At 34.7% G+C, this 11,136-nt stretch overlaps 1 long non-coding RNA gene across 1 annotated transcript; it reads right to left on the bottom strand.

The window, feature by feature from the left end:
- Window positions 1–1,069: 1,069 nt before the first annotated feature.
- LOC147384040 (uncharacterized) lies at window positions 1,070–1,816 on the bottom strand. Its single transcript, XR_015172429.1, has 2 exons — window positions 1,633–1,816; window positions 1,070–1,316 (listed from the first exon to the last, which is right to left on the bottom strand). It is a non-coding gene; the product is annotated as an uncharacterized LOC147384040 (long non-coding RNA).
- Between the last annotated feature and the right edge of the window lie 9,320 nt (window positions 1,817–11,136).

Here is an 11,136-nt window from a genome sequence, read left to right as displayed (position 1 = left end):
TCGATTTTGTGTCTAAACGGTTGGGATCATGTATTTTCTCACGAGTCATTCTTCTTGAGTCACTGCAACCCAACCCGTTAAGTCGAATACAAGGAAGACACGTAAAAATAAATAAATAAAGAACTAAAAAATGAGAAAGACTCTTATACTATTTTTGGATTGAGAGAAATGGAGAGAAGAGAAGAGAAAATAAATGAGTTTCTCTCCATTTATCTTCTTTGGATTGTTTTTTTTTTTTTTTAATTGGCAAGCTGAGGTTGAAGGGACCTCTCCATTAAGAAAACACTACCAATGTGTGTAAATACAAAATAGATCTTTTTCAAAAATTCTTAGAAGATCTTGAGGAACATTAGAACTATCATGAAATATAAAAAGACTATTCGAAACAGCCTCCAATTTCGCTAAATAATCTGCTGCTCTGTTTGGATTGTTAAGTGAGGAGAGAAGAGAAAAGAGTTGGAGAGAAAAAAATGTTAGTTTTCTTTTTCTCCAAAAGTAGAGAGAAGAGGAGAGAAATAGAGAGAAACCCTTATAAAATATTTTACAATTCCAATTCTGCCCCTAAATTTTTTTATGATATTTCAAAATTCCAAAACTGTCCCAACTTTTAATTTCTCCCATCAATCTAAACATGGAGGAGAGAAATTGAGTTTCTCTCCTCTCCACTTCTCTCAATACAAACATAGCCTTAAAAGAGAAAGTTGCAATCCTTAGCATCATATATGCATTGGTTTCAATTCATAGGAATTTCCCTTCCAATATTGAAATAGACATAATTAAAATTTGTAAAAGATCATGACAAGACCTTAATAAACGTGTTCTTAAAGGGAAAAAATGATTAAAATACATTATAAGTTTGGATTTTGTTAACATGTGCCCTTAGGGCACACGTTAAAGTGCAATTAATACACTTTGGAAATTGGAATGTGAGGGTATATTAATAAAAAATAAAATTTTAAGGGCATTTTCAATACAAAATCCAATTTCCAAAGTGTATTTATTGCACTTTAACATGTGCCCTAAGGGCACACATTAATAATACCCTATAAGTATTTATATTCAACAAAAATGAGATTAAAAAACATGGAACATGATAACAAAATTTAATGAGAAACCAATGTCTCAAAACAATTCAACCCATCAAACTCTAGTGCAAACCATGGTCGACTGTTTTGTAAATTCCTATCTTGCGTTCTCAACTTCGAGCTATTATTCTCTTTCTCCTCATTCGTCATTTTCATCAACTTCATTTCCTTCGATTCGCTCTCTAATTTAATACTCTCCTTTCTCAGTGAGGCATTACACTTATCCTGCACCTACCCAAACTCGATTAGATAACACTTTGTAGAAAATCTATAACAAGTTAAATATTATAAATTATTGTAAAATTAAAAAAAAACAACAACATTTGTTTGTTTTTTTGTTGGCAAAGTCTTTGGGTGATGCTATCAAAGATCTGGGTTCAAATCCCGTCGGCATTGAGTTACTGGACTCATTAAAAATAGACTTACCGATAAAATAAAATAAAAAATATTTGAGTGGTTTTAACTTAAATTGTACCATACGGAATTAAAAAAGATGAATTTGAGAGAAAATTATTTGATTCTTGCATTCCACAGAAACATGAAATACCTCGGTGGCATAGATTGACATAGCAGCGAAAGTACAAGAGAGCGACATCTGCGTGGAATCTCGAATAATCGCAAAAATACCTTATCGATTCCCTAAGAAAATAGAGATATTTTATTTTAATTTTCTTAAAATTTACATGAGTAATAGAATTTTATTTTGAGTGAGAGAAAAAAAATGCAATAATGGGTAGCGTTTTATAGGCAGGGGAGATGAGTGTGTGAAAGGGATGGATTTTAGGTTTTGAGCCAAACGTGTGTCAAAGAGCCAAACAGGAGTCAACTTTCACCTTATTTTAAACCTAAAATGTGAGATATCACGCCAAAAGAGAGGAATTATTTATAACATACACCCCTCCATGTGTGGGTAATTATTTTTAGCTACCATCTTTTCAAACTGATGACATACTCCTTGACCTCAGTCTTTTACGAGAGACTAAGATTATGAATTATTGCATGTTGAAAATGTAATTGAAAATAATTTTTCCTCGAGACTACAATTTTCAGGTGTATGATTGTGCATTTTCACTAGATCGAATTCAGTTTTTCCATCTGAAGTATTTTTCACCTTTGGAGGAAAAACTTTTCCCCACCTTACACCATGAAGAATGATTATCTTCACCCCCAAAATGAATATTTAAAAAAAAATATTTTCTTAGCAATCAATGGTGAAATTCATTTTCCATGGAATTCTTTCTTTACCCTTGAATATGTGCAAGTTTGTATATAAATATTGAATGGGAATTCGTTGGAAAATCTGTTAGGAAAAAATGAATTCTATGGAAAAATGAATTTTACAATTGATTGCACCTATGAAAATAACAAAAAGAGAGTGAGTTTTAACATAGTTTTAAAACTTGTCTAGTTGACTCGACTTGTTTGGAATGTGAGACAACTCAACCCTAGAAGTTGATAGGACAAACTTACCATATCAAGTGGGTTGAGTCAAGCCAAATACTCAATAGAGTTATTTGATTATGACGTGGATCTCCGAGGTGGGGTGCAAATCTCAAAATTTAAGTCTCACATGGGTGCTTGTGAAAGGCTCACTTTTGCTAAATTTTTATTTTATCTCTACTGTTGATTTGTGCCATTACTTCTTTCCATCTCAACCGCTACGAGTTCATGTGTTGATTGTTTGATTTCTCTAATATTCAGAAACGGGCTAATTAAGGCCAAAACAACATATCTACAATTACTACTGTGAACCGTTGGGCCTACTGCTTATAAAAATAGATTGTGTCTTAATATTTGAAATATATACAAAACTTTCTGATCTCTCTTCTTCTCTCCGATACACAATCTTGCTGCTTGTACACAGTTCGATTTAATTGAGTTCGTTGTAGACCTGCTATTTCAGAGTGCATGGTTAGCAGATAATGACTGTTGAATTTTGGAAACCAGACGTCTAAGACCGATTGCATTGAGGATTCATTCCTAAGAGGGCGAAATTGGTTTTAGGGACAACGACTTCTCCATGCCTCAGTCACCTATATGTTCTTCTAATTTCTTCGTGTTATTTACATTATACTATTGGTTATAATCTATTGTTTCAACAACACATAATCAGAATCAGTATTAACAACAGTTAAGTCTAACAATTATTAACCGATAAACTTGATTTCCTTCTATGCAAATGTTGGGTTCGTCACAACAAATGATTGTTGACCAATAATATCCATAAGAGTGGCAGAAGATTCTATCTAAAACCATAAATATAAGTATTTGTATTTATAAAAAAAAAAAAAACTCTTAGTTTTATCCTTAATATCTTAAAATTTTATTTTCTTCAACATTAAAATCTCGAATAAGAAAAGATTTGTAGAGAGTTAAAAGAGATAAATTTTGAAAAGAAATTCAAAAACATCCAAATTAACTAAATTTAAATCCCCTCCAAATAATTACTGAATCCGAACTTTGTTACTATGTGTTCTTGAGACTAAATAACGGTTGAAGGTGAGGGCTCATAAGTAGTTTAGGAAGATCAAGGCCAATGGATGCATGTCGTCAGATTGAAATACAAGGGTATTTTTAACATATAGCACGGGATGAGGAGCTAAATCACTAAAAAAATTTAAAGTTCAATGGGATCCCTGCAAGAAACACAAATCGATCAAAAGACGAGGGCCTAAATCACTTTCTTTTTTCAAAAAGTTGAATAGAAGTTGAAGGTGAGGGCACTTAAAATCATTTTCCATTGATATAGTCACACAAGATCGAGGCCAAGCTTGCATATCGTCAATTTGAAAAGCAAATGGGTCTCTCTAATATCGATCAAACCGTGAGGGGGCTAAATCACCATTTTTTTTATAAAGTTGAATGCCCAGTAAGGAATATGTATGGGGTTATTGTGAAAAACACAAGGGATGTATCTAATATCAATAAAAAATGAGGGGGGTTAATCGCTGACTTTAATTTTTTAAGCAGGAGAGATTTACTCGGTTGACCTAACTATTGCATTTTTATTACAAAATCTCCTATCGAGTTATGACAACTCCAAGAAACGTTACTTTATCAAATTTGTTACCCACCAAACCTTGGAGTGGGGTTCCACGTCATAAAATTCAAATTGACGGTTAGTTTGTTATTTAACATACACTCTAGGGAATCCTAACCGCATCAATTTGTAGCATCTAAAGATATGACCTAATCTAATACAACAGGGTTATAAAGGACAAAATTCTAAGAACTTTGAAAAAAATAATTAATTTTCATGATTGAATTTTAGTTTTAAGTTTGGGAGTTTTGCAGTTGTCCATTTTCAACACCTTCGATCAAGCCCAAAAAGAATTTTTGTTTTAGAATTTTTTTCCTTTTGAATACGAGTTTTTTCCATGAAATCTAGAAATTTGTAGTGTTTGATTGCCAATTTGATAATCCATGTGGATCCAACGACAGTTTGTAAGATTTGAAATCCTACTAAATTAGTCATGCTATCCCAATTCATAAAGTAAGGTTTGTTCGATAACTAACTTGACAAAGTAAGGGAGTTTTTGTATTAAAATTGCATCAGAGAGGTTTACTCGATAAATCTATTTTAAAAAATTCAATTATGTGGTTAGTCTAAAAATCATAGGGAGTATATCTAAAATTAAAAGAAAAGGAAGAGGGCTTATCACGAGTTTTTATAGCCCCCACTTATCTCTATGTAGCTCCACCCCTATGTACATACCCTTATGAGAAAATTTCCTAAACTGCCATAATTTTTAATTTCTAAGAGAAAACCCTTATTTTTCTATCCAAAATCAATCATCTTCAACATCAAACTTTTTTATCCTAATCTTCAACTTTTAGATCCTAACTTCTTCAATCTTCAAATCTCACGAAATAGATAAGATTTTATGGAAATAGAACACAATGGATTTGGTTTTCTTCAAGAAGTTGAAGATTGAGGTCAAGGGTGATGTCATCAGCTTGACAACAATGCTTTCTCAAAAATTCACCAAAACCCATGGGGTTAAATCACAGTTTATTATAGAGTGTAACTAACGCCACACCAAGTGTGCAAGTCTTTGGTGATTTACATAGGAATTGATGTGGCATTAGTAAAAATTGGTGTGGCAATAACAGCTCTCTAATTATATCATTTGTAATTAAATATGAGGCTTTATTTTTTTAATTGATGTCAGTGTATGTCTGGCCATGTATGTCTATCAGTTAAAAACAAAAAAATTGCAAAAAGTACAACTACATGCATTCCCTTTAGTATGGCTAATGATGTCAAAGAAGATCACTTTCTTCTAATATATCATCATCATCATGGGAGGAACAACTATAACTCGCCTTAAAATGGCTTGTATTATGTTGATGGTACGCTGAGTCGCGGGTTGTAGTGGGGAGTGGCCCCTGTTGGGAGTCCCGCTGCTCAGTCAGCGGGCAAGGGTGAAGGGGTGAATGCCTCTCAGGGGTGGAGTATCCTAACCAAAAAAATTAGGGTTACGAAAAAGGCAATTATGTAATATTTTCTGAAGGTTTTTTATTTTTATTTTTGGGGATTTCTAATTCTTTGGGAGATAAACATCTTTTAGCAACTCACAATTATATAAATAGAGATCTCTAGGTCTGTAAAACTCTGATGAAAAATAGTAATTGTTTTTATCTAATCTGTGGTGGTGGGCATATTGCCAAATCACGTAAATCCTTATGTTGATGCGATTTTTATTCTCTTTGCTGTTTCGTTTTTTCAAAGGTCCAATATGATCTTTATGTAGCCCTACAAGCAGACAAGTAATAATAGGGTATAATAATACATACCCCAAAAGAATAGAAGTTTAGAATCATCACTGACCTACAACTATTGGATCGGTGGAATGATTCCTAGATTAGATTAAACTTTGAAGTTAGATTAGGATTGCTTTTACCAGAATAAGATTATTTTAAAAATTCTAGTTAAGTTAGGAGTTTAATTTGGTTTCTATATAAAGAAACACATAGCCGTGAGTTAGTATGTGTTGAATTTTGCCTTAGAGAGAATAAAGTTTTATATTATTTTATTGTTCTTTCTCAACTTCTCTCCTTTATCTTTTACGTGTGATGTAGCATGTGATGTGCTTCTCTTTGTTTTATGTGTTCACAATAATAAAAGCTCAAGAACATGTCAATTCCACAGTGTAGAAATCTTAACAATTGGTATTAGAGTAGGACAATTCATTGGGAGAAATTTTTCGGCACAATTATGTAACAATTTTATTGAAGAATAAGATGACCAGTGACTCGGGTTTCTCGTTTTCGTGAAAATTCAACAACTCCAACTATGATTTATGGAAATCATGTAAGGAGTCGTACTGATGGGTCACGAGTCTTAGATATGATTTGTGCATACGACACGGTGCTGCCAGAAGACCCTACATCGAAGACAAAGTGGAACGCCAAGGCTAATAGAGATCTCTATACACTGAAGCAATTCATGGATGATGACATGCTAATTAGTATTTCAGATGCGAAAAATACCAAAAGAGGCATGAGATATTTTTGCAGGTCTATTCTCAAAGAAAAACATACATCGCCTTCAACTATTAGAAAAGGAGATTGGAAGTCTAGAATAAGGAAAATTCTTAGTAGTAGAGTATTTCCTTCACATGAAGACTATGTGCAAGGAGTTGTCCCTATTGGATCTAGAGAATAAAATCTCGGATGCCAAGATGATGTGATTCTTGATCAACAGTCTACGACCAAAGTACACGGCATATGTGGCAGTTATTGTTGGGTGGGCGACACAACCTTCTGTGGATGAGTTAGAAAATTTGCTCATTAGTCACGAGATGGTGCTCGTCAAAATTGGTACCTTAAAGATTGAAGACAAGAAATAAGCCATGTTTTCTAAAGACTCCAAAAGTAAGTAGCGAGGCAAATTCAAATCGAATCGCAACAAAGGCGGATCAAAGAACGGGAGAGATACCAATGTCAACGGAAAGAACAACAAAAAGGCAAGGGATAAGCAGGCCAAAAAGTCATATTATCGTTGTGGAAAACCAAGACATTTTGCATGTGATTATAGAGTGAAGTTGATTCATGCAGAAGTTAATGAAATCATTGAAAATTCTCGACATGCAAAAGCTAGTAAGCGAGGGGAAACCAGTGATGAGGAAGACTGGGATCCACAAGCAAACTATGCATCAACTACTGAAACGCAAGGTTTATCTGTAGCAACCACCACTGAGATGATCAAAGAGCATGCATTCACTGCTGTGGTGGAAGATCAATAAGATTAAGCTAATCTAACCTTAGTAAATTGCACATCTAAGTAGAATGCAACAATTGACTATGTTAAAGATTGGATCGTGGACTTGGGTTGTTCAAACCACATGACGGATGATGAAAAGATGTTCCGAACCATGCATTCATATGATGGAAATCAAGTGGATGTGACAGTTGACAACTCACAACATCCAGTAAAGCATGCGGATGATACGGAAATCGCAACGAGATTTGGCAAGGACTGATTATTACGAGGAGTCTACCATGTTTCTAACATGGTGAAAAATCTATTATCTATTCCACAAATAATTGGGACGGGATGATATGTCTTATTTAGACCCCAAGATGTGAAGATTTTTGAAAATGTTAAAGTAGATGGCGTACTTGTGATGAAAGGAATGTGAGTGAAGTCTATGTAAGTAATGTCAACAGAAGAGACGTACATAGAAAAGACCAGAAAGAATGAGACACCAGATCTTTGGCATGCATGGTTAGGGCACGCATGATACAAAAACCTTCAAGAAATGGTGAAACGTGAACTTGTTATAGGACTTCCAAAGCTTGATTTTCGTTCAGACACACTATGTGCAGGATGTTAGTTTGGCAAAATGCATCGACTACCTTTCGAAGAATTAAAGTTTCAGTCGAAAGAACCGTTGGAGCTAGTGCACACTGATGTATTTGACAAGGTGAAGTACAAGTCAATAAGTGGTAAGCGCTACATGAACACTTTCATCGACGACTTCTCAAGGTATGTTTGGGTGTACTTCTTGGGTTGAGTCAATGGTGATAACAATGTATGTGATTAACTGATTACCGCAACCTTGGCTCGGGTTTATTTCTCCGTACGAGTAACTACTTGGACAGAAGCCAATAGTAAAACATCTTCGTGTGTTTCGGATGTGTTTGTTATGTTTTTCTCACTGAAAATCTACGAACAAAACTTGATAAAAGGGCGTTGAGGTGCATCTTTGTGGGTTATGATTCCAAGAGAAAAGGTTGGAGGTGTTATGATCCGTCGACAGGGAAGATCTATGTTTCACGGGATGTAATCTTCAATGAAGTATCGTCGTGGTAGTCAAATTACAATGTTTTGTTACCAAATTCATTAGAATTTGAAGATGAAGTTCAAATTTATCTCAATAAAGATGAATCGAAGTAAGGGGAGGTTGATCAATCTAGATCTGGATCAGACACTCAAGTGACTAGAGTTGGTAATGCTATTAAGCCTGAAAGTTCTCCAAATAATATGACATTAGAAGAAAAATGTCCTTCACAACTTGAGATTGTGGAGGAAGATGCAGAACTGAAGCCTTGGAGATATTCACGTATAAGAAGACCTAACCTCAAATACGAAGATAATATTTTTGCATAAATCATTATGGGAGAGAAAATTTCTTGCAACAACTTGGAAGCCCAAAACTTAAAGGAACCGACTTTTTTTGAAGCAGCACAAGGAGTCAAGAAGTAGAAAATTGCAATGGGCGAAGAGTTTACTGGCTTAATTAAGAATGAAACATAGGAACTGGTCTCACATCCTCAAGGAGTAAAACTAGTTAAATGTAAGTGGGTATACAAGGTGAAGAGTTTGTTAGATGGAACAGTAGATCGTTACAAGGCACGTTTGGTGGTGCGCAGATTTAGTCAACAATATGGAATTGACTTTGATGAAACATTCAGTCCAGTTACAAAGATCACTTATGTATGTGTGTTGATTGCAATTGTAACGAGTAAAGGGTGGAAGCTTAGGCAATTGGATGTCAAGAATGCATTTTTGCACGAAGAAATTGATAAAGAGATATTTATGAAGTAGCCACGTGGATTTGAGGACCAACATCTATGTCTGTAAGTTGCGAAAAGCTCTTTATGGACTGAAACAAGCACCATGAGCTTGGTACGGCAAGATTGTAGAATTTTTAATTTTTAGTGGTTACGTATTAGCACCAGTAAATTCAAGCCTATTTATCAAGCAACAAAATGGGTTGATTACTATTGTGTTAATCTATGTGGATGATATCATCATTACTGGAGATGACACGGGAGAAGTTACATTAATTCGAGATAGTCTTTCAGTGAGGTTTGAGATGAAGGAGCTTGGGGAGCTCAAACACTTCCTTGGTTTAGAAGTAGATCAATGCGATAATGAAGTGTTCTTGTGCCAAAAGAAGTATTCTACAGACTTGCTAGACAAGTTTGGGATGGTGAACTGCAAGTTAATCTCAACCCCAATAGAAATAAATGGCAAGTTAAGAAGTGATGTGGAAGAGCTACTTGAGGATGGAACTATGTATCGACACTTAATCCGAGGAAACTAAACTTGGAAGCAATTCGTCGCATCTTATGATATGTAAAAGGCACAGTTGATTTTGGGATCCTTTATGAAAAGGGAGTCTCATGTGAAGTAGTTGGGTAATGTGATGTAGATTACGCAGGTGACTTATCAACACGAGATCAACTACTGGATATGTATTCAACTTGGGTTCAGGAGTAGTATCTTGGCGTAGCAAGAGACAACTAACGCTGTCACTTTCAACGATCGAAACATAATACAGAGCAGCAGCTACGGCAGCACAAGACTGTGAGTGACTCATGCAGTTGATGTCAGACATTAAGCAATAGAGTAACTATTCAGTTTGGCTACACTCCGACAATGAGAGCGTGATTCAATTGGCGGAAAATCCAATGTTTCACACTCGTACGAAGCACATTGAAGTGCATCATCATTTTATCAAAGAGAAGGTATTGAAAGGCGATATCAATCTTCTCCCAGTTAATATAGAAGAACAGACGACGGACATTTTCACAAAACGATTGTCTTTTCCGAAGTTCTCTAAATTTCGATGATAACTTGACGTTATGAGTAAAGACTCGGCGTTGAGAAGGAGTGTTAGAGTCATCACCGACTTACGACTATTGGATCGGTGGAATGATTCTTAGATTAGATTAAACTTTAAGTTAGATTAGGACTCTATTTGTATTAGATTAGTATTGTTTTTAATAGAGTTAGATTATTATAAGAATTCTATTTGAGTTAGGAGTTTAATTTGGTTTATATATAAAGACACTCATAGGCATGAGTTAGTGTGTGCTGAATTTTGCCTTAGAAAAAATAAAGTTTTATATTATTTTATAGTTCTCTCTCAATTTCTCTCCTTTATCTTCTACGTGTAGTGTAGCGTGTGACATATGTTTCTCTTTGTTTTATGTGTCCGCAATAATAAAAGTTCAAGAAAATTTCGACTCCGCTACGTAGAAATCTTAACATAGAATTCATAAAAAAAATCTCAGTATCTGGGATTCCCATAAATGGAAAGCATGAAAGGGATTAATCAAGACACAATATTAGACAATCCAAGTAGAGATCTCATATAAATCATTGCTCAATGTGGTCCAATGCTCTTAAAACATTTAAAAAAAAGAAAAAAAAAAAAAAGCCCATTAAAGTATTGGTTCATGGTCCTAACTTGGAGTTTTTTGGGTGTATCTTGTAGCCGGAGGTGCGGGGCCACAGGCCCACCCAGGATTGGCTTTTTTGGACATTTGTGCAACTTTTAAAAGGTTATTTTGCAATTATATATATTCCAACTATAGAAACCCTACAAAATTATTGTATTTTCATAGTTTTTATCAATAAAGAATTACCATCACTGCCTGTGGATGTAGGAAATTTTGCCGAACTACATAAATCTCTTGTGATCTTTGTTTTCTCTATTTTTATCTTCGTAGTTTATCAATCTTGACTGATCATTGGGAGTTTTTCCACAACAAAAAGTCCAGTTTGAATGCTTGTAATGCTTTCATGTTGCTGATT

This window comes from Akebia trifoliata, chromosome 15 (assembly GCF_017979445.1).
Source record: "Akebia trifoliata isolate Shusen 1 chromosome 15, ASM1797944v1, whole genome shotgun sequence".
NCBI lineage: Eukaryota > Viridiplantae > Streptophyta > Magnoliopsida > Ranunculales > Lardizabalaceae > Akebia > Akebia trifoliata.
This window is presented reverse-complemented; position numbering and strand designations above follow the sequence as displayed.